Raw genomic sequence first — 26,562 nt, forward strand, 5'->3', positions numbered from 1 at the left:
TATCCGCAATAGGCTGAGATAAGCTGGACTGAGGGCTTGTAGGCCTGTTGTAAGGCAGGTCCTCACCAGACATCACCGGCAACAACGTCGTCTATGGGCACAAACCCACCGTCGCTGGACCAGACAGACTGACAAACTGCTCTTCACTGACGAGTCGCGGTTGTCTCACCAGGGGTGATGGTCGGATTCGCGTTTATCGTCGAAGGAATGAGCGTTACACCGAAGCCTGTACTCTGGAGCAGGATCGATTTGGAGGTGGAGGGTCTGTCATGGTCTTGGGCGGTGTGTCACAGCATCATCGGACTGAGCTTGTTGTCATTGCAGGCAATCTCAACGCTGTGCGTTACAGGGAAGACATCCTCCTCCCTCATGTGGTACCCTTCCTACAGGCTCATCCTGACATGACCCTCCAGCATGACAATGCCACCTGTAACGGCAGCCTTCCCTCTCTTCACTAGAAGAGGAGGTGTAGCAGGGATCGGACCAAGACGCAGCGTAGCTCGTGTTCAACATGATTTAATAATGACGATTAAATAGTGAACACTTACAAAATACAAAATAACAAAAATAACAAACGTGGCTTACCGATACAGCCCTATCTGGTGCAGAGAAAACACAGAGACAGGAAACAACCACCCACAATCCCCAACACAAAACAAGCCACCTATATATGATTCCCAATCAGAGACAACACAAAACATCTGCCTCTGATTGAGAACCATATTAGGCCAAACATAGAAACGGACAAACAAGACACACAACATAGAATGCCCACCCAGCTCACGTCCTGACCAACACTAAAACAAGCAAAACACACAAGAACTATGGTCAGAACGTGACACCACCAGCCATACTGCTTGTTCTGTGCGTGATTTCCTGCAAGACAGGAATGTCAGTGTACTGCCATGGCCAGCGAAGAGCCCGGATCTCAATCCCATTGAGCACGTCTGGGACCTGTTGGATCGGGGGGTGAGGGCTAGGGCCATTCCCCCAGAAATGTCCGGGAACTTGCAGGTGCCTTGGTGGAAGAGTGGGGTAACATCTCACAGCAAGAACTGGCAAATCTGGTGCAGTCCATGAGGAGGAGATGCACTGCAGTACTTAATGCAGCTGGTGGCCACACGAGATACTGACTGTTACTTTTGATTTTGACTCCCCCTTTGTTCAGGGACACATTATTCCATTTCTGTTAGTCACATGTCTGTGGAACTTGTTCAGTTTATGTCTGTTGTTGAATCTTGTTATGTTCATACAAATATTTACACATGTTAAGTTTGCTGAAAATAAACGCAGTTGACAGTGAGAGGATGTTTCTTTTTTTGCTGAGTTTATTTGCCACTGCTCAACTAAATAAATCTCAGTTGACCAAAATGGGGTCAGCCCTAGTAGGGAGGTATATATTTTCTGTTTGTCGAGATTGATGTAGTCCATTATTGTGGTGTTGAACATGCAAACCATGATATTGAAGTGCCCAAAGTCATTATGCTTGGTTAATTGATTTAATCATTGGCACAGAAACCTGTTGGTGGAAAATTCATTGCATGTTTTATATAATTATAAATATATAATTATAAATGTACATTTTATGATTTCCCCCGAGCTGATAATTGATCATAGTGTAATGATTACCGCCCCGTGGCAGTCACGTCGGTAGCCATGAAGTGCTTTGAAAGGCTGGTCATGGCTCACATCAACAGCATCCTCCCAGACACCCTAGACCCACTCTCAATTCGAATACCGCCCCAACAGATCCACAGATGACGTAATCTCAATCGCACTCCACACTGCCCTTTCTCACCTGGACAAAAGGAACACCTATGTGAGAATGCTGTTCATTGACTACAGCTCAGCGTTCAAAACCATAGCGCCCACGAAGCTCATCACTAAGCTAAGGACTCTGGGACTAAACACCTCCCTCTGCAACTGGATCCTGGACTTCCTGACGGGCCACCCCCAGGTGGTAAGAGTATGCAACAACACGTCTGCCACGCTGATCCTTAACACTGGGGCCCCTCAGGGGTGTGTACTTAGTCCCCTCCTGTATTCCCTGTTCACCCACGACTGCGTGGCCAAACACGACTCCAACACCATCATTAAGTTTGCTGACAACACAACAGTGGTAGGCCGGATCACCGACAACGATGAGACGGCCTATAGGGAGGAGATCAGACAACTGGCAGTGTGGTGCCAGGACAACAATCTCTCCCTCAATGTGAGCAAGACAAAGGAGCTGATCGTGGATTACAGGAAAAGGTGACCCGAACAGGCCCCCATTAACATCGAAGGGGCTGTAGTGGAGCGGGTCGAGAGTTTCAAGTTTCTTGGTGTCCACATCACCAACGAACTATCATGGTCCAAACATACCAACACAGTTGTGAGGAGGGCACGACAAAACCTTTTCCCCCTCAGGAGACTAAAAAGATTTGGCATGCGTCCCCAGATCCTCAAAATGTTCTACAGCTGCACCATCGAGAGCATCCTGGCCGGTTGCATCACCGCCTGGTATGGCAACTGCTCGGCATCTGACCGTATGGCGCTACAGAGGGTAGTGCGAAACGCCCAATACATCACTGGGGCCAAGCTTCCTGCCATCCAGGACCTATATAATAGGCGGTGTCAGAGGAAAGCCCATAAAATTGTCAGAGACGCCAGTCACCCAAGTTATAGACTGTTTTCTCTGCTACCGCACGGAAAGCGGTACCAGAGTGCCAAGTCTAGGACCAAAAGGCTCCTCAACAGCTTCTAGCCCCAAGCCATAAGACTGCTAAACAATTCATAAAATCGCCACCCGGACAATTTACATTGACCCCCCCTCCCTTTTGTACACTTGCTGTTTGTTTGTTACCTATGCATAGTCACTTCGCCCCCACCTACATGTACAGATTACCTCAACTAACCTGTACCCCCGCACACTGACTCGGTACCCGGTGCCCCCTGTATATAGCCTTGTTATTGTTCTTATTGTGTTACTTTTATTATTACTTTTTAATTGAGTCTACTTGGTAAATATTTTCTTCTTCTTGAACTGCACTGTTGGTTAAGGGCTTGTAAGGAAGCATTTCACGGTAAAGTCTACACTTGTATTCGGCACATGTGACAAATAAAATTAGATTTGATGAAACAGGCAGGAAGAGTGAGCTCGTCTGTGATGGTCGGCGAACCCTCAACCTTCTGACCCTTAACCCTGCGTTGGATCCACTGCGGCAGCAGAGAAGTTTTTGCATATCAGAGATTTTAGTTTAGAAGAACAGTTTTTTGGGGGAGAATTGAATCCAGCCTCCCAGGCTGACGGTCTGGAGTAGATTATGTTGGGGCCAAAGTAGTGGGAAGGTGTGTTGGGGGTAGTGGTGTATATATAGGGTTAGATGGTGGTGCAATTTCATTCCCCCCATTTCTTTTGTGAGCAAATGTGCTATGCACTTTCCAAACAGTGAAAGGCAGCAATATGCAACATAAAGTCTAGCCTGCCGCAAAGCCATATGAAGAAGTAAAGTGCAATGAGGTTATCTTGAAGCTAGTGGGAGCACGCGACCAACATCACCTGCCTAAACAGAATGTGCAACACTGGAGTTTTCCATTTGGCCACAGCTACCATTGCCACTGTGCCTCGGCTACTCGTCCACAAACCAAACAATCAGCAAAGTGTCGTGCAGTTGACATCAACCAGGGTCAGTGTACCTTTTGGCCAATGGATTTTGCAGTATAACGTGGAACCTGACACTCCAAAGCGGAGTAGCCCACTGTTAGCAAAAAGAGAAGTCTAGTTTACCCATTTTAAACAGTGGAAAACGGAATACCAGAAACCAACGCTCCACAGTTGACACTCGAGTGCGTGAGGACTACATTTATGTTTTTGGGTTGTGTTGCTTTAGCTAGCTAAACTTGCACACCACCGTGGGGACTGTTAGCTAAAGTAGCAACCCAAACGAATAGTCTACGAAGTCAAATCATACCGTACGAGGAAGAGAGCTGCAAAATCATACTTGACCCTATGAGGTAGGCTTGCTTACACTTATGTGGAGTTCATAGCTATGTCTAAATAGCTAGCTATATTCAATTGTATTTGCATTAGCTAGATAACTAACGTTGCTTCATATCCCATCGTTAGCAATTGCAACATCATCGACAGATACAAACCACGGGTAGTTAGCGTTAGCACGAAGCTAGCTAAGTTAACCGTCCCAACGTTCTTGGTTGCGCAGCTAACAAACGTTAGCTATCTATATAACGTTTCTATCGTTAGCTAGCTATGATTTGACGTTAACAAGTGACTCACTAACTAACGTTAGTTACCGTTACAGGTAACGTGAAAACCAGCTAACGAACGTTAGTTGGAAAAATGATCAACAACGCTAGCTAGGTAGCCTAACTACAGTAGCTACCTAACTTATAACGTAAGCTAACGTTAACCGACTCAGATAGTTTGCCCCACAGACCAACTAACGTTACCTTGGCTAACTATCACTTTGAAGTGGACAATGCAAGACTAATGGAGTACTGTAACGTTAGTAAAGTTGCAAAGGACAATTAAGCGTTAACGTTAGCTATTTGAGGATGTAACGCGTTAGCTAGCTATCTGTGTTATAATTTATAAAATATTTGGTTAAAGCGACTTTCTAGCCAGAAGTGAGATTGAAGTTGGTTGCTAGCTACCATAGAGATCATGTTACGTTGCTACAGTCAGCTAGCCAGACAATGTCACCAAGCTAACCAGGTTAACAATGTACTTTTTTATTCTAGTTTATTGGCCAACCTGTACATTTGTTGTGAAACTATAACGTTAGTTAAGTTGAGGGTTTCGTCATGTTTTGGTAGCTAAGTTAGTTAGCGAGGTTAGGTATCACGTGACCAACATCAGACCATGGGTTATGCATTTTTGTATCGACTTTTCTGCCTCCCTCTTCTCGTTACTATTTGCCCTTAAACCCCATACGATATAGTAGAATCAAACATTTGTTACAAAAGCGAGAGTTTGCGACGAAGTAGGCTACTTGCATGCCAATTACAGAAGATATTTGAGTGATCATTTGGGGGTAGCCTTTGATCATGACGCTCAGTTCCATTACACAAGTCATTGGACAAAGGCGTCTTCTTTAAGGGGGAGTTTTGTTAAGAGCCGCGATGCTTGGTCTGAATATTAATGTAGGGTTTCCACCACTTCCGAATTCCCCAGTCGAAGTTCCGCCCCCATGCCCAGGGGGTTTTGGGAACTGAGCGTCGCGAACCCTGCAGGCAGAGCTAAAGGCTGCAGTCCAAACATGTTATGTTCACCCCTCAGCCCTCGCAATAGCCACTTTCCCTTGGGGGAATCCCCGTCGAAACTGGATGCAGTTTGATTGCCATTTTAAGTGGGAGGTCCAATTCACTAACGTTGCATTAGTAGCTTTAGGTTGGTTGTTTCTTAGCTCAACTTCAAGCTTTCCACCAAGGACGTTGCCTCTCCGATCATCACTCTCCCTCGCTTGGTCAAGGGACATTTAGGGTCAAGGTAGCTATGTAAAACGTCATTCAAGGGCTGAGAATTTAGGGCCAAGGGCAGTCATAGTCCAAAGAGCATGTGGCTACTGCGTTAACCAATCAGCTAAGGAGCAGATGTTTGCTTGAAAATCTTCTGTATATGAAACAGTTCCGCCTGTCATTAGTTCCGGGCAAGCACAACCAAAAAATATGGAGGAAATCCAATCATCGCTGTGTCTGGTTTTCCAATTCTATATAATTTTGCTTCGCTAGAATACAGAGACAAAATCATAAGGCCATGGAGAAGGATTCCAGAGATTGTTGGAGTTGATGGTGCGTGAAGATAGATTTGCACAACAATGTTTGCATGTGCTGCTAGCTAGTTATAAACACCAAGCAACCTAAGCCTCAAAACTGTGATCAAAGCAACCATTTGTAAATGTGCTGAGTAAATTATATTGTGAAATTTGCCCACCCAAGAATAGAAATCCCAGTTACATTCATTATAACGTTGTTAATGATACACTAAACATGAATTTATCATGTAATATGCTACCAATTGGATTATGGGATTTTAACATTAGGATTTTCATATATTTAAGCAATCAGGCCTGAGGGTGTGTGGGCTGATATACGACGGCTGTCAGCCAATCAGCATTCAGGGCTTGAACAACTCAGTTTATAATAAGGCTTATGGCTCTTTCATTATACTTGACATGACATTGATGATTATAGCTCACTCTGTAAAAATACATGGGCTTACATGCACATGAATGGGTACTTTGGGTAAAGGGAGTTGTGGCTGTGCAAATCTCTTTAGCCATCAACACCAACATCTCTGCAATCCTCCTCCATGCCGTTGACCTTCTAATTTTGTCTCTATATTCTAAAACCATTTCCAGCAAATAAACGAGGTAGAATTACAATGCTCCCCATGCTACATTATTTTCCTTTTTGATATTTTGAATTAGCCTACAAATTGCCAGCTCGTTATTTTCATGTACAGTACCTAGAATACAAGGTTGGATTTGCACTAAAGAATTTCATGTCAGAAATATCATGTAGAACATCTGGCTTAGGGTTAGCCTCATACATTATCCACTGGTATGATTTTAAATTGAGAACGTATAGGTAGCTCATCAATATGCAAATGATGTGTGCGTTGAGCTATTCTCGGCTTCAGATGTACAATGACAAGGGGCAGATAGATTGCACATGCCCATTAGGCCAGTAATGCCATCATACTGTAGGCTTGTGGCTGCATTGGTGACGCATGCCATTATGATAAGCTGCAAAATGTTTTCACATGGCTGATATCCTGAGAGAGCGACAATCAAAGAAAACCGATTGGGGAGCTCTCAACTTTCTCATTTGAGAAAGCAACACAGAAACGCAGACAAATTAGAGACATCTCCTTCATACCTTTTTATTGCTGAATTGGGATTTGTGATTAATGAACATTGACACTAGTTCATCTTGAATAATTAAAATATGATTTTAAAATGTACAAATAATTTAAGATATTTATAGATGTTAGACATCTTAGTAAGTAGGCTATTATTATTAAAGCATAATTTTGGGGGAACAAACAAGTCCATCCCAGAGGTGGCCAACCTTGCTCCACTCCCAGATCTACTGAGTGAGCAGACTTCTATTCCAGCCCAGCAATAATACACATTATTATCAACTCATTAGGTTTGATAAGTTGAAATAGGTGTGTTAGTGCTGGGCTGGAACAGAAGCCTGCTCACACAGCATTAGGGCTGTCCCCGACAAAAAATAAATCTTAGTCGACCAGGAGTCGTCTGTTCTTTCGACCAATCGAATGGTCTAAATTTTCAAATGTTTAATTTTATAGATAGACACACTGTGTATTTTAATAAAATCAACTATATGTAGGCTACTGAGCTCGTCTGATGCTTTAATTAAGCACGCTGTGATTTAAATAATTAAGACACACAAATCAATTAATCAAATTTATTTATAAAGCCCTTCTTACATCAGCTGATGTCACAAAGTGCTGTACAGAAACCCAGCCTAAAACCCCAAACAGCAAGCAATGCAGGTGTAGAAGCACAGTGGCTAGGAAAAACTCCCTAGAAAGGCCAGAACCTAGGAAGAAACCTAGAGAGGAACCAGGCTATGAGGGGTGGCCAGTCCTCTTCTGGCTGTGCCGGGTGGAGATTATAACAGAACATGGCCAAGATGTTCAAATGTTCATAAATGACCAGCATGGTCAAATAATAATAATCACAGTAGTTGTCTACTGCAGCATAAATACTGGAGGCTGAGACCGGAGGGGTCAGGAGACACTGTGGCCCCATCCGATGATACCCCCGGACAGGACCAAACAGGCAGGATATAACCCCACCCACTTTGCCAAAGCACAGCCCCCACACCACTAGAGGGATATCTTCAACCACCAATTTACCATCCTGAGACAAGGCCGAGCATAGCCCACAAAGATCTCCGCCACGGCACAACCCAAGGGGGGGCGTCAACCCAGACAGGAAGATCACGTCAGTGACTCAACCCACTCAAGTGACGCACCCCTCCTAGGGATGGCATGGAAGAGCACCAGTAAGCCAGTGACTCAGCCCCTGTAATAGGGTTAGAGGCAGAGAATCCCAGTGGAGAGAGGGGAACCGGCCAGGCAGAGACAGCAAGGGCGGTTCGTTGCTCCAGAGCCTTTCCGTTCACCTTCACACTCCTGGGCCAGACTACACTCAATCATATGACCTACTGAAGAGATGAGTCTTCAGTAAAGACTTAAAGGTTGAGACCGAGTCTGCGTCTCTCACATGGGTAGGCAGACCATTCCATAAAAATGGAGCTCTATAGGAGAAGGCCCTGCCTCCAGCTGTTTGCTTAGAAATTCTAGGGACAATTAGGAGGCCTGCGTCTTGTGACCATAGTGTACGTGTAGGTATGTACGGCAGGACCAAATCGGAAAGATAGGTAGGAGCAAGCCCATGTAATGCGTTGTAGGTTAGCAGTAAAACCTTGAAATCAGCCCCGGCCTTAACGGTAAGCCAGTGTAGGGAGGCTAGCACTGGAGTAATATGATCAAATGTTTTGGTTCTAGTCAGGATTCTAGCAGACGTATTTAGCACTAACTGAAGTTTATTTAGTGCTTTATCCGGGTAGCCGGAAAGTAGAGCATTGCAGTAGTCTAACCTAGAAGTAACAAAAGCATGGGATAATGGTGTTTATACTTGCGTACTATTGTTTGTACAGATGAATGTGGCAGCTTCAGGCGTTTGGAAATTGCTCCCAAGGATGAACCAGACTTGTGGATGTCTACAATTATTTTCTGAGGTCTTAGCTGATTTCTTTTGATTTTCCCATGATGTCAAGCAAAGAGACACTGAGTTTGAAGGTAGGCCTTGAAATTCATCCACAGGTACACCTCCAATTGTCTGAAATTATGTCAATTAGCCTATCAGAAGCTTCTAAAGCCATGACATAATTTTCTGAAATGTTCCAAACTGTTTGAAGGCACAGTCAACTTAGCGTATGTAAACTTCTGACCCACTGGAATTGTGATACAGTGAAATAATCCATCTGTAAACAATTGTTGGAAAAATTACTTGTCATGCACAAAGTAGATGTCCTAAGCGACTTGCCAAAACTACAGTTTGTTAACTTCTTTGGGGTACCCCCCCTTCTTCTCAATTTCCGCCTAAAGACATACCCTAATCTAACTGCCTGTAGCTCAGGCCCAGAAACAAGGATATGCATATTCTTGGTATCATTTGAAAGGAAACACTCTGAATTTTGTGGAAATGTGAATTGAATGTAGGAGAATATAAGACAATAGATCTGGTAGAAGAAAATACAAGGAAATAAACATACGTTATCTGTTTTTTATTGTTGCTGCATCATCTTTCAAATGACCAAGAACAGCCAAACATACAGATAGGATGCTGTGGATGATTTGAATGAAGAACATAAGATGGCAACAATAGCTGAGCAAAGTTTTAGACAGATAACTTCAAAAATGAGCGAGCTACATGACATTGAGCATGAAGTCACCCAGGTGTCCCACACAAATGTACCCAAATGTACCCAAGTGGCCGAATTGGTAGTGATACATTTTGAAGGAAATAACTATATACAAAATACATAAATGCTATTCTAACACACCCCCCAAAAATAAATATATATGAAAAAATATATATAAAATAATAAACAAACAAATAACAAGGGTAACTATTTACACATTTTCTATTTACAATATTGTATATTTTATAAATAAATAAATAAATAGATAAATATTATGAAGACCTTCAGCCCTCAGTCCTGGTGCCATGGCCCATAGCAGTCTCTTTCTGCTGTAAAGCAGAGGCTTACTGAACAGGTGGTGCAGGTGATGGGGCATTTCCTGTGACAAAGGGCACAACATCGCCTCCCCACTGTGCCCTTTTTGCCCTGAGGCACATTCATGCCTGCAGAGATGAATCTGGGCAGGTGAACACCACTGGTTGACGGAGCAGAAGGTGCTGCAGTGGACTTGCTGTAGCTAGCAAGCTCCTGGATGAGCAGCTCCCTGAAGGCTAGCTGTGAGATGGGGGGCTGTCTCTATCAATTTCCTCTATAATTTGGGTTAAATCTGTATACCTAGACTTTGTTTTAGCTTTTCCTGATTTATTCGCCATAATTTAAACTTGTTGAAAATGCTATAGAATATGTACTGCTATGCGTAACACTCGTGGCTCCGTCAAGTAGGATTTGCAATGGCGAATTAACCTCTTTTACACCAGAGTTTACGACAAAGGCTGGTCTTCAAACATATAACCATTACATGTTGCCGTTTACCTCAGCTCATTGGCTATCTTCCAAGCTAGATTTCAAGATGATCAGTGGTCATTAGGCCAAAATACAGTCAATCAACGATAGACCGGTCCTACCATTGGTGCGCAATGAGGTCATTGATTGGTGTCTTCAAATCGGTTTGTTTCGGTCAATTACGTCCTGGGAAAAGAGCCATCATGTATGGTTGTGTTAGTAACAACCAGAGGATTGTAATGAAACCATGACTGGATAAACGTTTGTTTAGTGTGTGTAATTACCACAAACGCTTCGTCCAAAGTTGAATGAGACGGAAATCACGACACAACCGGTTTACAAATGTTTCGTGTTAGGCTATAAAAATAGATTTTATCAAACAAAACGAACATTCACTGTGTAGTTAGGACACTTGGCATTGCCACCAGAGGAAGATCTTCAATGGTAAGCGATTTATTTTATTGTTATTTCTGACTCTCGTGACGCTAATGCTTGGTTGGAAAATGCTAGTAATACTTGTGTGTGTGGGGCGCCGTCCTCAGAAAATCGCATGTTTGCTTTTGCAGTAAACCTTTTTGAAATCTGACACAGCGGCTGGATTAATAAGACGTTCATCTTTTAAATGATGTAAGATGCATGTATTTACAACAATGTTTAATACAACGAATGGTGTATTTAAAATGTTAGCTCTCTGCAGTTTCACCGGATGTTGGCCTGGTGGGACGTCACCTACCCTAGAGAAGTTAACAAGATATTTGTGGGGTGGTTGAAAAACAAGTTTTAACGACTCCAGCCTAAGTATATGTAAACTTCCGACTGTATATATATTTCTATAATGACAATTACAACAATACTGAATGAGCACTTTTATTTTAACTTAATTTTTATTTAACCAGTGTCATAAGTGGCTGACAGCTACCGCATGCATCCATCTCGACCTTCCCTTCTGGCCTCAAGTGCACAATCTCTCTCCACTGGCCCCGTTTCCCTGATTCAGCTTTTTGACTACAGAGTATTCCCAGAAGCCGCCTTGTTCATTTGTGGCTGTGCTGCCCAGGAAGCATTGTTTTAGCATTAAAATTGCTTTTGTAACACCATGGTTAATCACAGTGATTGGCGTATTAACCGTTATCTTGTGTCACAGCACATTTGTCCATTTTTAAGGATTACAGCAGCTTGGTGCATTTTCTTTTTCTCAAAGCTGTTTTGAGAGGAAGCAGAGCTGAGAGCGGGTGTGCTTTACAGAGAAGCATGAGGGTTTAACATGGTAGAGAGTGGGCTATGTCTATCCTTGTTTGTGTGCGACAGTGGAGCATGCATTTCTGTGTATAGAGCTGTTCTACAAATATATAAAGGAAGTCCACAAACTAGTGTGCCACCAGTTTTATGGCTATGGTGAACATGGGCTAGGCTATGGGTAAAGGTGCATTTAAAGGTCCGATGTAGGGTTAAGTAAGTATAGTTTGTAATCTCCTGGTGAATCTGGAATCGTCATTGGTCCTACCTGCTATCGCCATATGTTTATTCCCCCCTTGGGGGAACAATACTCGTACCAGTATAAATTGCTTGTGGGCTCTCGACCAACTCGGAATGCATTTTCAAGCCATGTTTGTCAAGGATATTTAATTTGGGTTAAAAAATGTATTGTCCGAGGCTGGGGGTCCAGATCAAACCACTATTTCCTGCCCCACAGGACGCTTCTTCCTCATAGCTTAACAACCATATAACGTTCTGTGCATGTTACTTTACAAAACAAAAATGTTTTTACGTAGCTGCTGCTCACCCTCCCTTCATGTGTAGCCACTTATGTGAACAAATGTTAGTCGATTGTGTGAATAAGCCTACCTGTATTTTGTTTCAATCTAAGCACATAGTGGTGCTTGCTGTTGAGTTTTGTCCGCATGAGCAATTTGACCATTCAGCACATGAGCACAAACATCCTAAAATCTCACAAGACATTTCCTGTTATCTTTAGTCTAACAGTAATGTTATACTGTGCTATTAGTTATATAACACCATTCTGAGAAATGGCAGAGCATCACTAGGCCTGTCTACACATTGCATTGGGGTAAAAACAATCTACATTTGATCATAAATAACATACAACCGTTATGTCGCTTCTCAGTAATTAGGCAACACCGCATGATTCGATGGATGGCGCATTATTGAAATTTGCCTGATACTGTTCCGTAACTGGAGTTTGACAACATGCCCGTCAATTCAAGTGATCAGTCTGCCGCTCATAAGCCACAATGTGTGTGGGCGGTAAATTCGATTTGTGTGGTTAGTTACAATCGACAGAAGTTTTTACAACATGGACAAGGACAAATATGTCTGATCATCGCCCTGGGGTGAATGAAAACAGGAAGAGAGGGGGAAGCATCAGCAGAGGGAGTATCAGCTATGCAAAAAACATTGTGCGTAAAGTAGCATGTAAGGTTGTTTAGCTATGGGGAAGGGGCTTCCTGAGAGTGGTCATGCAACCCCTCCATTTTTTATTACTGGAAACCAATTTTTTTGCTTTGATTTGCCTAAGAAAACTAAATTATAGTGTGTGTGAGCATATATCAGGTAGGCTTCAATATCAGCAAAAGTTGTTTGTAGATTAGGTTACAAAAAGTGCCCAAAGCAAACGTTTTGTTCTTGGAAATGTATCTCTTCGACATATTTCTTTCAGAACATCATTAAACTCTGCTTTATAGTCATGCATTCTGGTCTTGATGGACTTCTATGCGCTTGAGCAAATTGGAATGCATCACGTCATGGGCTTCATAGTCATCCAGATTGCTGCAGCGATCTGATACGTTCACCCTACATATTTAAAACCTGCGCCCTTTTTAGTGTCTTAGGACAAAAATAAACATGAAGTGTCCTCCCTCCCCTCTATATTAAACACCATGATCTGATTTTAGATGCTTTTAAAGTCTCATACATTCTGATAGATGTTGGAGGCATTTCTGTTATTACGCCTGCCGTATAATGTGAAAAGATGTCGGACTGGTGGGCTCATTAATGTGATTTTAAAAAATGTTTTTATAGCGTGTCCTTGGCGAACATATTGCCAGTTGGAAGGAGGTCGTATTACAACCCATAGTAATGGAAAACCTTCAATTTATCTAGCAATACAGAGACACTTGCTAGACAGTTTGTTCTCATTAAAGTGTCAAATTCCCTATCTCACTTCAGTTGTCCTCTACTGCATGTGTAGGCCTCTACTCAATGTCAACGTTTAAACCAACATGGACAAATGTTTCCGAAAAATCATATACAAGTGGTAATAGGAAACGTGGCACTACATTTTTAATGCCAAAAGGGCCATCAATCATCATGTGCCAAATAAATGGGCTAGGCCTGAACAGAAACGGTCACCTTCGAAATGTAACTGTCATTAGGTTTAGGCTGATCTGTCATTTGAGGTCCCAGCGATCATCAGGTGGCCTGCCATGTACATCCTTCCCCCCCCTTTGGCACATCACTTAACTGAATCTGCCAGGTTAATTTGTTTCCCACTCCACTGGTGTTGTACTAGACTGATAGTAGTTTCAGTCTGTTAAGACTTCTGATTGTGCTGTGTAGGAATGGCTTCTTGTGAAAATAAATTTTATTAACATCTGATTGTAGCGAAAAGGACATACAAAAGGCAACATTGACATGAGAAAATCATAACTTGTAGTTGGTCATTGTTTTACATCCTGTACAGTTGGAGTTGCTCACTTTTTTAAAGACATGTAGCCACTGCCAGTATGCTATGCCCTCATTTCCCATTTTGTTTTTGGAGGTACACTGTTTTTGAGGACACATTTCCTTCCTTGATATCCTCTCACAGGATTTGGCCTCATTAAAGATCTTTTTATGTAGGCTAATCAAAGCCAATTTCCTGCAATTCTACATATTTTGCCATGGTTTATGTAATTTGAGTTACTCTAACATTAAATCAAAATCAATGTGGGCCTCATGCCATGACAAATACTCCTGAATGCTTAATTTTTTACATTTTAGATTCTACCTGACAGTAGCTTTTATTTAGGTGATTGTGAGTTCTGAAATATGATCTTATTAAAAAAATATTTAGCAGGGCTTGACAATAACTTTGTGATATCCAATTGGTAGTTAGTCTTGTCCCATCGCTGCAACTCCCGCACGGACTTGGGAGAGGCGAAGGTCGACAGCCATGCTTCTTCCGAAACCTTAGACCGCTGCACCACTCGGGAGGCCCCTGATTTTGTTACTTGTACAAAAGCTAAAAAAAGGTCTGTAATGGGCTTAGGCGATATACTCTTTTATACCGGGCTATTTCAATACCCTATCTCGGGGGGTGCGTGCTATGCCACTGCTTATTACTGAAATCTAAGATGTATCAAATTATATCCAGCTCAGGCCTCCAGATAAGTTTCCTGTGGTGTGAATATTCGGTAATATCATATACCCCGGTATGGTACAGAAACGGTATGAATATCTGGATATTGCCCAACCTTTTTCTGTAACAGCATTTTTACATAATTGTATGATGAAAGGAACCACTTTACAAAATGTATTACTATCTTTTTTACCGTAGAGAATCAGACAAATGTAGACTATACTCTGCTTATTGGCTTTTTTGCATATTCAAGCCTGTCTCGAAATACAACACTGCCCCTTTTAAAGCTCTCCTGGAGAATGGTTGGCCACCCTTGGTAGCCTATGAAATATTGCAACATTACAATCACAGCAAAATACTTTGTCTTTTATAAAATAATTCCCTCTGGAGCTCGAATTTAAGCTTGTCCCGATACTGGGACAGTTCTGGGATGACAGATCCAAAATTCATACAACCACTGCACATTAAAACATTTTAAAAAGCAATGAGGCTGATGCAACAGATCAGACCGTTTAGCTTAAAATGTTAAGTTGTATTTTGTCATATCAGCTAAACAATGCGCACATGCCTGTAGGCTCCAAAATACAAATGGTGCGAGCGGATTCATGTGACAGATGAAAATATCCTTTATAAATTTAAAGGGAAGATCTAAAGATGTATCAACTAGCATGGGGTACTAATATGAGTAGGATTATGCCTTTGGCTGCTGGACAATAAAATAATGTCGATTTTTGAAAACCCATGGAAAAAAGTATTTTTTTTCATGACATATGAAGTGTTTATGAAAGATTTCCCTTAACATTTCCATGATCGTATTTTGGCTTACCTAAAAAGGTAAGACCTGCTGCATAAAATGACATATATAACATCCAGGTTTTAAACCATTAAGTTTATGGTTAAATAGTTTTGCAATGCTGACCGCCTCCGCTCTGATTCAAGGTGGATGATGTGCAGTGCGCAACAGGCACTGTCCGTTACTCTCCAGTGTTCGGTGGTTCGAGTAGGTATGTCGACAGAATCAAGCCTTTAGATGTTAATAATCCTTCATTACATTTTTCAAACATGACTGGTGTTTAGGCCATATTTATGTAATTAAAAGTCTCATTAAAGTTTGGCTACATTTTATGTTGCCTCCCTCATGTCAGCATCGGTTTTGACCTGAGTCTGTAGCCAATATGAATATCACCTATACTTTTAACACGTTGGCCTCTCTGATCCAGTAATTGTTTGATATTGTGATAAATGTTTTTATTTGTCCATTCGGATTACTTAAATCTATATTATTGTCCGACCTATTTTTTTTTAATTTAAAAATAAACTTGTCCTTTTGTTCGGGACAAGCGTTAATGTCAAGCTCTGTATAGGTGCGTTATATTTTATACGTACTTTGTATCTGGTTAAAGTTTACACTGAAAAAATTATAAAACAAATGTTTTATTATTTTACTGTTTGAACATAGGTGGCCCGCCCAAGACTTAAGATGCAGAAAAACCCCTGCTAACACATTATGGTGTTGCTCCTTTTCAGCTCTGTGGAGATTTCCTTCAGTGCCAATGACTAGTCTCTTATGCACTTTCTCTTTTGCTCTAACCAGGCCCCTTCCATTCTGGTTATGGAAGTCAGTTTGCCTTGAAAACAGACAATGGGGGAGGCACACGTAGGCTAAATCAGGCCATTTGTCGTCTTGTTGGGCCTCAGTAATCCTATACCAGCGGGGTCCGATTCTCTCAGTTTGACCAGCAGTGCATCTCAGTAAACAAGCCAGAGGTCACATCCTTTCTTTTCTATGTGGAACAGAAGTCCTTCTCCCTCTCAATGGAGGTGGATGTGCTTCTCTTGTGTCCTTTGTTGATTTTTTTGGGGTCTATGACCTAGTCATTAGTAGACTACTGGTCTATTTGAAAAGCAATAGTGGGTGAACTACAGATGGTATTCGTGACCAAAACCACTTATTAGTCCACTATTACCGAGTGACCACTTAGGTATTTTTCACACACAGTTCTGAGCTTTAGGCCTAGTTTGAGTCATAGCTTGGTTATTTATTAAATTGCATTACATTTATTTTGTTCCCCTTGGTTTCACATTGCCAAATGTCAAATGAGCTAAAATGCCTAAACAAAACCAAATTTTCATGAAAGTAATTTGTTTATTTTAGAGAAAGGCTCATGTTAAATCAAATATGATTATCAAGAAGCATAACTTGTCTGTCACAAGGTTCATATTACTTTCGCTTTGGTCTTCCAACAACATGCGGGAGAAACAGCGCAATAACCCCCCCTAACTGCCACGTGAATAGGTTATATTCAGTAGCCTATATCCCTGGTTTAGTCCATGTCTCCCCTAATCCGCATCAGATGCGCTCATAAATGCTCTGCTACTCACAGAATGTTTCAGAGATGTGAAGTTATGGTATTGCGTGCATTTCATTAAATGCTTGCAGTAAAACAACCAATAATACTCTGCGCCTCTGGTTCTTTTCCTGTGTTTGGTGGAATCGGACCGAGACCACCCTTTTTGAGCGAACCATGTTTTTTTTGTGCACTCCTAGTGAGGATAGTGTTCACACCAGTCCAAACGAACCAAAGGGAGAAAACAGGCCAGAGTATGGAAAAACCGCTCCAAATCAATTTGGTGTTGAAGTCCACTTAGTCCATTATTTCACTAGAACTAATAGTCGGACAAGAAGAATATACATTTAAGTTATCCGAATGGAGAAGTAGACATGCATTTACATCCTATGATTTCCTCAAAGTAGACTTCTGCAGAATTCCACTTGGGACTTGCATATGTAACGCAAGAACAGAAAACAGACTCCTTGTTTAAGTGAGAGTTTTTCTTTGGGAAAGTTGTTTGAGGGTAATCCTGATGTTGTTGTGCAGATGAAAGGAAGTTCACTGCCTATTGAGAGAATGAATTCTCTCAATAGGCCAAGTGCAAGTGCAACCAGTTTAGAAGTAAATTACTTGACGATTAGATTACCAAGCACTGACAGAGAAAATGGTGCTAATGAGGAAGCAGTTGCAACTGGCCCAAAGAGCAACACCCATCTCCTCATCTCCTGCCAGGCCAGCCAGCTATGATCCTATAATGTGCTCCCTCCAAGAGCCTCTTAAACAGCAGTTGGTCCTTCAACTGACAGCAAGGGTAAAAGTGACATAATATTTTTGTTGTCTTTTTATATTGGTAACTAATGTGTTTATGCTATTTGTTATAAATAGATAGATAGATGGATGTTTGGTAGATATATCACTGCTGAATCAAATGCATACTGGGTTTCTAAGAAGGGAATGTGTAGTGTAGCATAATATGAAGGTCTTCAACTTACAGCTGCAGGACAGGCAACTTACACTACCCCAGCACTTTGCCTGTGCATAGCAATGATTCATAAGACTTCCAAAATGTAGCACATTTTTAAATATTGGTTTCCCTGTGAAGTATTCATTCTGCTGAAGGTCCCTACAGATCCAAAAATACTTTTTGCCTGACCTCTGCCTCTTTTCAACAGAGAGAGAAATTGTAGAGGGAAACAAAAGTGGGATGTGTTTTGTTGTCCTTGGCAACATATTTTTTTCCTCCAAATGACATTCTTAACCAGAACTGGACTGGAACAGATTTTTTCCTTTGTTCTATGGCCTGGCAGCATTGTCCCACCTGGGGTTTCCAACCGCCCATTTTCCCTTACTGTCTGGTCCTCATTGTCCCTCATCCCCCTTCCCTTCCCTTCTCTAGCTGTCGCCTCCTCTCCAACCCACTAAATGAATCAATAGGCTGAAAGTGCTCTTGGCATTTGTGGCTTTATCCAGAATGCCGAGTTGCATGCAGAAAGCTCTTGTCTCATTGTGGTCTTGTCGGTTGCAAAGAATCTCTGCCTGGGCAGTTTTTGCATATTTTGTAGGACAACTCTACCACTTTTAACATTTGGGTTGTTATTATGAAGTATTTAGTGATGTCCTACACAGTTTAAGTGTAATTTTATGTCTCAACTGTTTTTAGTGATGAGCTTCTCTGATGTTTTCTAGTAGGATCCCTGAAATGACTAATACAATAAATTATGGACAGTCATTTTCAGAGCTCTATATAACCTGTCTGTAGTTTTCTGGTCATATTGAAACTGCTATATGTTGCTCTAGTTGTTTTTGTCTAATAACATGTAAATATTTTAAATAGACGCTCAGAAACCCATAGAATTATATTTATAGTCTGCAAACTCCAGTTATTCCATTCGGCAAAACCACTCCCACCATCATCGACCGAAGTTTCAACTTGTGGGCTTTCCAAATAGCCTTTATTTTCGTATTGAATTACTTGTAAACTTCCGAGTTTTTATTAGTTCCAATTAGGCTTGGGCGGTATCTACACTGAACAAAAATATAAAAGTAAAATGTTGGTCCATGTTTCATGAGCTGAAATAAAAGATCCCAGAAATGATCCATGTGCACAAAAAGCTTATTTCTCTAAAATGTTGTCCAGAAATTTGTTTACATCACTGTTAGTGAGTATTTTTCCTTTGCCAAGATAATCTATCCACCTGACAGGTGTGGCATATCAAGAAGCTGATTAAACAGCATGATCATTACACAGGTGCACTTTGTGCTGGGGATAATACAAGGCCACTCTAAAACGCCTCTAACATATTTTTGGAGAATTTGGCAGTACGTCCAACTGGCCTCACAACTGCAGACCACAGGTCTGGCGTCCTGTGGGCGAGCGGGTTGCTGATGTCAACATTGTTACCAGAGTGCCCCATGGTGGCGGTGGGGTTATGGTATAGGCAGGCATAAGCTACGGACAACAAACACAATTGCATTTTATCAATGGCAATTTGAATGCACAGAAATATCATGATGAGATCTTCAGGCTTAATTGTGACACCAATTTCTTTTAAAGTATCTGTGGCCATCATGTATCTGTGGCCATATGTATTCCCAGTCATGTGAAATCCATAGATTAGGGCCTAATGAATTTATTTCAATTCTGATTTCCTCATATGAACTATAACTCAGTAAAATATTTGAAATTGTTGCACGTTGTGTTTATATTTTTGTTCAGTATAGATTGGCATACTGTCATACTGATCTTGTGCCATACCGGGATATTCAATAATACCGGTACTGAACACAAGGGGCGCTATTTAAAAACCCCATTGAGCCTCTAATCTGAATGTTAGCAATGCTAACAAGTACATGTATCAAATCAAATGTATTTATATAGCCCTTCTTACATCAGCTGATATCTCAAAGTGCTGTACAGAAACCCAGCCTAAAACCCCAAACAGCAAGCAATGCAGGTGTAGAAGCACGGTGGCTAGGAAAAACTCCCTAGAAAGGCAGAAACCTTGAGAGGAACCAGGCTATGAGGGGTGGCCAGTCCTCTTTTGGCTGTGCCGGGTGGAGATTATAACAGAACATGGCCAAGATGTTCAAATGTTCATAAATGACCAGCATGGTCAAATAATAATAATCACAGTAGTTGTCGAGGGTGCAACAGCCCTTGCCTTAACAGGAGCTAGCACTAGAGTAATATGATCAAATTTTGGGGTTCTAGTCAGGATTCTAGCAGCCGTATTTAGCACTAACTGAAGTTTATTTAGTGCTTTATCCAGGTAGCCGGAAAGTAGAGCATTGCTGTAGTCCAACCTAGAAGTAACAAAAGCATGGATTCACTTTTCTGCATCATTTTTGGACAGAAAGTTTCGGATTTTTGCAATGTTACGTAGATGGAAAAAAAGTTGTCCTTGAAACAGTCTTGATATGTTCATCAAAAGAGAGATCAGGGTCCAGAGTAACGCCGAGGTCCTTCACAGTTTTATTTGAGACAACTGTACAACCATCAAGATTAATTGTCAGATTCAACAGAAGATCTCTTTGTTTCTTGGGACCTAGAACAAGCATCTCTGTTTTGTCCGAGTTTAAAAGTAGAACGTTTGCAGCCATCCACTTCCTTATGTCTGAAACACAGGCTTCTAGCGAGGGCAATTTTGGTGCTTCACCATGTTTCATTGAAATGTACAGCTGTGTGTCATCCGCATAGCAATGAAAGTTAACATTATGTTTTCGAATGACATCCCCAAGAGGTAAAATATATAGTGAAAACAATAGTGGTCCTAAAACAGAACCTTGAGGAACACTGAAATTTACAGTTGATTTGTCAGAGGACAAATCATTCACAGAGACAAACTGATATCTTTCCGACAGATAATATCTAAAATAGGCCAGAACTTGTCCGTGTAGACCAATTTGGGTTTCCAATCTCTCCAAAAGAATGTGGTGATCAATGGTATCAAAAGCAGCACTAAGGTCCAGGAGCACGAGGACAGCCTCGGTCTGACGCCATTAAAAGGTCATTTACCACATTCACAAGTGCAGTCTCCGTGCTATGATGGGGTCTAAAACCAGACTGAAGCATTTCGTATACATTGTTTGTCTTCAGGAAGGCAGTGAGTTGCTGCGCAACAGTTTTTACATTTTTTTTTGAGAGGAATGGAAGATCCGATATAGGCCGATAGTTTTTTATATTTTCTGGGTCAAGGTTTGGCTTTTTCAAGAGAGGCTTTAATACTGCCACTTTTAGTGAGTTTGGTACACATCCGGTGGATAGAGAGCCGTTTATTATGTTTAACATAGGAGGGCCAAGCACAGGAAGCAGCTCTTTCAGTAGTTTAGTTGGAATAGGGTCCAGTATGCAGCTTGAAGGTTTATGTAAAATCCCATAGAGACCACTAACTAAATTCTTACGAGTGTATTGCAAACAGACATCCCAGCTCAAAGTTATACAAGTAATAAAAGAATGCTACACAGTTTGCTACACGCACAAAACAAATATTAGACGGCACGGCTCTTGATCCTTGATCTTGAAGCATCTAACCACTTGACTGCAGGTATTTACTTAAAAATGAGCTACTTAGCTAGCTTGAATTGCTAACGTTAGCACCAAAGATACAGGCTGAAAACTAGGATTTCACAAGGGCTTGCTTGTAAATGTAATAATAAAGGTTCATCTAACAGGCCTACATGTTTGTACTGTTTAAGACAGTCGCTAAGATGAAACACTATGATTTTGGATGTAGCAGTCGGGCTAGCAAGCATGCTAACTAGACACAGTAACACTGTTATGGTTAGCGTAGCTAGCTAGCATCTAATTCTAATCATTATTTGGTGTATTGCAGTTGATTGGTGACAATTACAATAACATATATTTAGCATGGCATTCATGCAAGCGTTATCATGGAGTGATGAATCTGGAGTGATGAATCACGCTTCAACATCTGGCAGTCCGACGGACGAATGTGGGTTTGGCGGATAACGGGAGAATGCTACCTGCCTCACTGCATAGTGCCAACTTTACAGTTTAATGGAAGAGGAATAATGGTCTGGGGCTGTTTTTCATGGTTCGGGCTAGGCCCCTTAGTTCCAATGAAGGGAAATCTTAACGCTACAGCATACTATGACATTCTAGACGATTCTGTGCTTCCAACTTTGTGGCAACAATTTAGGGAAAGCCCTTTACTCTTTCAGCATGATAATGCCCCTGTGCACAAAGCGAGGTCCATACAAATCAAATATAATTGTATTTGTCACATGCACCGAATACAACTGGTGTAGGACCTTACAGTGAATTACTTACTTACAAGCCCTTAACCAACAATGTAGTATTAAGAAAATACAAAAAAAAAAAGTAAGATTAGAATAACAAATAATTAAAGAGCAGCAGTAAAATGACAATCATGGGGCTATATACAGGGGGTACCGGTACAGAGTCAATGTGCGGGAGCACCGGCGTCAAGGTTATTGAGGTAATATGTACAGGTAGGGAGAGTTGTTAAAGTGACTATGCATAGATAATAACAAGAGTAGCAGCAGTGTATAATAGGGGGGAGGGCAATTCAAATAGTCTGGGTAGACATTTGATTAGATGTTCAGGAGTCTTATGGCTTGGGGGTTGAAGCTGTTTAGAAGCCTCTTGGACCTAGACTTGGCGCTCCGGTACTGCTTGCCGTGCGGTAGCAGAGAGAACAGTCTATGACTAGGGTGGCTGGAGTCTTTGACAATATTTAGTGCCTTCCTCTGACACCGCCTGGTATAGAGGTTCTGGATGGCAGGAAGCTTGGCCCCGGGGATGTACTGGGCCGTACGCACTACCCTCTGTAGTGCCTTGTGGTCTGAGGCTGAGCAGTTGCCATACCAGGCAGTGATGCAACCCGACCGGATGCTCTCGATGGTGCAGCTATAAAACCTTTTGAGGATCTGAGGACCCATGCCAAATCTTTTCAGTCTCCTGAGGGGGAATACGTTTTGTTGTGCCCTCTTCACGACTGTCTTGGTGTGCTTGGACCATGTTAGTTTGTTGGTGATGTGGACGCCAAGGAACTTGAAGCTCTCAACCTGCTCCACTACAGCCCGTCGATGAAAATGTGGGTGTGCTCGATCACGTTGAGGAAGAGGTTGTTGTCCTTGCACCACACGGTCAGGTCTTTGACCTCCTCCCTATAGGCTTTCTCACCGTTGTCGGTGATCAGTTCTACCACTGTTGTGTCTTCGGCAAACTTAATGATGGTGTTGAAGTCGTGCCTGGCCGTGCAGTCATGAGTGAACAAGGAGTACAGGAGGGGACAGAGCACGCACCCCTGAGGGACCCCCGTTTTGAGCATCAGCATGGCGGATGTGTTGTTACCTACCCTTACCACCTTGGGGGTGGCCCGTCAGGAAGTCCAGGATCCAGTTGCAGAGGGAGGTGTTTAGTCCCAGGGTCCTTAGCTTATTGATGAGCCTTGAGGGCACTATGGTGTTGAATGCTGAGCTGTAGTCAATGAATAGCATTCTCACATAGGTGTTTTTTTTGTCCAGGTGGGAAAGGGCAGTGTGGAGTGCAATAGAGATTGCATCATCTGTCGATCTGTTGGGACGGTATGCAAATTGGAGTGGGTCTAGGGTTTCTGGGATAATGGTGTTGATGTGAGCCATGATCAGCCTTTCAAAGCACTTCATGGCTGCAGACGTGAGTGCTATGGGTCAGTAGTCATTTAGGCAGGTTACCTTAGTGTTCTTGGGCACAGGGACTATGCTTGAAACATGTTGATATTGCGGACTCGGACAGGGAGAGATTGAAAATGTCAGTAAAGACACTTGCCAGTTGGTCCGCGCATGCTCGGAATACACGTCCTGGTAATCCGTCTGGCCCTGCGGCCTTGTGAATGTTGACCTGTTTAAAGGTCTTACTCACATTGGCTGCAGAGAGCGTGATCACACAGTCGTCCGGAGCAGCTGATACTCTCATGCATGTTTGTGTTACTTGCCTCAACACGAGCATAGAAGTTATTTAGCTCGTCTGATAGGCTTGTCACTGGGCTGCTCTCGGCTGTGAATCCCTTTGTAGTCTGTAATAGTTTGCAAGCCCTGCCTCATCCGACGAGCGTCAGAGCCGGTGCGGTACGATTCGATCTTAGTCCGTCTTGACGCTTTGCCTGTTTGATAGTTGATCGGAAGCTCCTTGAATGTGGCAGCTCTGCCCTTTAGCTCAGTGCAAATGTTGCCTGTAATCCATGGCTTCTGGTTGGGGTGTGTATATACAGTCACTGTGGGGACGACGTGACCAATGCACTTATTGATGATGCCGGTGACTGATGTGGTGTACTCCTCAATGCCATCGACGGAATCCCGGAACATATTCCAGTCTGTGCTAGCAAAATAGTCCTGTAGTTTAGCATCTGCTTCATCTGACCACTTTTTTTTATTGACCGGGTCACTGGTGCTTCCTGCTTAAATTTTTGCTTGTAAGCAGGAATCCATAGGATAGAATTATGGTCTGATTTGCCAGATGGAGGGTGAGGGAGAGCTTTGTACGCGTCTTTGTGTGTGGAGTAAAGGTGGTCTAGAGTTTTATTTTTATTTTTTATTTTTTATTTACTCTCTGTTTGCACATTTAACATGCTGATAGAAATGAGTTAAAACTGATTTAAGTTTCCCTGCATTGAAGCCCCCGGTCCGCTAGGAGCGCCGCCTCTGGATGAGCGTTTTCCTGTTTGCTTATGGCGGTATACAGCTTATTGAGTGAGGTTTTAGTGCCAGCATCGGTCTGTGGTGCTATGTAGACAGCTACGAAAAATACAGATGAATACTCTCTAGGTAGATAGTGTGGTCTACAGGTTATCATGAGATACTCTACCTCAGGCGAGCAAAACCTCAAGACTTCCTTAGATATTGTGCACCAGCAAATATACATAGGCCGCCGCCCCGTGTCTTACCAGAGGCTGCTGTTCTATCCTGCCGATAGTGTTTAACCTCCAGTTGTATGTTATTAATGTCGTCGTTCAGCCACGACTCAGTGAAACACAAGATACTACAGTTTTTAATGTCCCGTTGGTTGGATATACGTGCTTTCAGTTCGTCCCGTTTATTTTCCAGCGATTGAACTTTGGCTAACATTATGGATGGCAAAGGCAGATTAGCCACTCGTCGCCTGATCCTTAGAAGGCACCCGATCTCTCTGTTTCTTTCTCCAGTGAATGACGGGATGAGGGCCTATTCGGGTGTTTGGAGTATATCCTTCCCGTCCGACCCAATTCGAGGTGAGTAATCGCTGTTCTGATGTCCAGAAGCTCTTTTCGGTCATAAAAGACGGTAGCAGCAACATTATATACAAAATAAGTTACAAACAATGCGAAAAAACTAACAAAATAGCACCGTTGGTTAAGAGCCAGTAAAACGGCAGCCATCCTCTCCGGCGCCATTCTTAGGATGGTGCCGGAGATCAAGATCGGTGTGGAAATACTTGACTGGCCTGCTCAGAGCCCTGACCTCAACACATCAAACACTTTTGCGATGAATTGGAACACAGACTGCGGGCCTAATTGCCCAACATCAGTGTCCGACCTCACTAATGCTCTTGTGGCTGAATGGAAGCAAGTCCCCGCAGTGATGTTCCAACATCTAGTGGAAAGCCTTCCCCGGTGGAGGCTATTATAGCAGCAAAGGGGGGACCAACTTCATATTAATGCTCATAATTTTGAATGAGATGTTTGAGCAGGTGTCCACATACTTTTGGTCATGTAGTGTTGATCAAGGGTCTCAATGCCAGAATCCTGAAGTATCCCTTTAAGAATTGAGCCTTTTGGAAACACACAACACAGAGGAAATGTTTGGAACTGATTTTCAGTGAAGATTTTAAGATGACAACATACTACCATGCTTTTGCAAAGATGTGACTCATATGCTTCTGCCTTGCACCTGCCTCAAGGGTTTTCATGGCTATAGAAGTCAATCCAGAGAGCATACCAGATGGCGAAAAGAATCCGCAAAATGTAAGGAGCTGCTTCTTAGTGCCTTCCTTTTGAATTATAGACATCAATGAGGGAACGTTTGGGTTGGCCAGGGTATTTTGAGGGATCCCCGCCCTCGCTGCTCTTGGACTAGTAGCAGTGGAACAGTTGAGAAACTAAATGCCCCTGCCCTTTTCTCACAGTTGGGGGAAGTGAATGTGCAGCAAGGAGCCCCTTTCTGGGCCAGGTTCCAAGAGAGGCTGCAGAAAGGTAAACGCCGGTGTCAGACTTCAGTGAAGTACAGGGGAGAGTGGCGCCTCTAAAACCTGGCATTACGCTCTCAAAGCAGGGAATGACTTGGCCCTTGGGCTTTAGTATACCAAAGTTTCTTTAAGTTCCAAGAGTTCTAACTGGGTTACAGATGGGTATGTGCAATCTCACTGTGCATTAGAAACAGAGGGTAGATGGAGTGAAGTGAATTGCAAGTCCCCCTCGGTGGCTTCAATATCCCCACCATAGGCCCCACTCTTTTCAGTGGCACAGTTTCTTTGCGAGAGTCAATTCTCAATACACCGTCCCATCCCCTTATGATTGTTACTTTGTTCAGCTAATTGAATTTCATGCTTTTAAAGAAGGCGAGAAACTGAGTGTCTGGGGGGTTATACTTTCACTCAGACCTCAGCTTGTTGATGGAATGCCCAGCTTT

The 26,562-nt window shown here is 42.5% G+C and overlaps 1 protein-coding gene across 1 annotated transcript in view; it reads left to right on the forward strand.

Moving 5' to 3' along the window:
• Positions 1-3,480: 3,480 nt before the first annotated feature.
• btbd7 (BTB (POZ) domain containing 7) overlaps positions 3,481-26,562 on the forward strand; it is a 109,570-nt gene continuing 86,488 nt past the window's right edge. Inside the window, exon 1 of the mRNA XM_071370439.1 lies at positions 3,481-3,996. The gene's annotated coding sequence lies outside the window, so the exon portion shown is untranslated. The remainder of the gene's footprint in view (positions 3,997-26,562) is intronic.

Source organism: Salvelinus alpinus, chromosome 27 (assembly GCF_045679555.1).
Source record: "Salvelinus alpinus chromosome 27, SLU_Salpinus.1, whole genome shotgun sequence".
Classification (NCBI taxonomy): domain Eukaryota; kingdom Metazoa; phylum Chordata; class Actinopteri; order Salmoniformes; family Salmonidae; genus Salvelinus; species Salvelinus alpinus.